The following is a 569-nucleotide window of genomic DNA, read 5'->3' on the forward strand; positions in this document are numbered from 1 at the left end:
TCTAGTGATAATTTAGTCTAACATCCTTCCAGCTGCCCAAGTACCCCCAGGCTTCTCAGCTTTGCTTTTAAGAGAAAAGGCATACACATTCCACCACTTGAATTTCTCACAGGCCAGAGGTAATCCTGCCAAAAGCTTGCAGGTTAAAAGCATGTGCACCTTGTCTTCTCCAGGTGATGTATGCTATTCAAATATGGTCCCAGAACCAGCATATTGAAGCTTGTTAGAAATGCAGAATCTCAGTCTCTACCTGAGACCCTGGAATTAGAATACGTTTGAATACAATCCCTTAGGAATACACATAAAAGTCTGAGAAATGATCTTTTAGGCTGCCGCGTTACCAAGTTGTTCCAAGCTCATGGAGCCTATGAGTAATATCAAGCACTCATTGGTCTGGGTCTGGAAAAATCTTTCTCCCACAGCCCTTCCTGAAATCCAATTGTAACTAAATCTGAAAAGACTTTTCAATAATTTTCCAAATCACGACTGAAAAACTTGCATGTTGTTGTTGTTGTTGTTATGTGCCGTCGAGTCGGCCCCGACTCATAGCGACCCCTCCTTGGGTTTCC

Source organism: Orycteropus afer, unplaced genomic scaffold (genome assembly GCF_000298275.1).
Source record: "Orycteropus afer afer isolate SDZICR_OR568_19922 unplaced genomic scaffold, OryAfe1.0 scaffold00103, whole genome shotgun sequence".
Lineage (NCBI taxonomy): Eukaryota > Metazoa > Chordata > Mammalia > Tubulidentata > Orycteropodidae > Orycteropus > Orycteropus afer.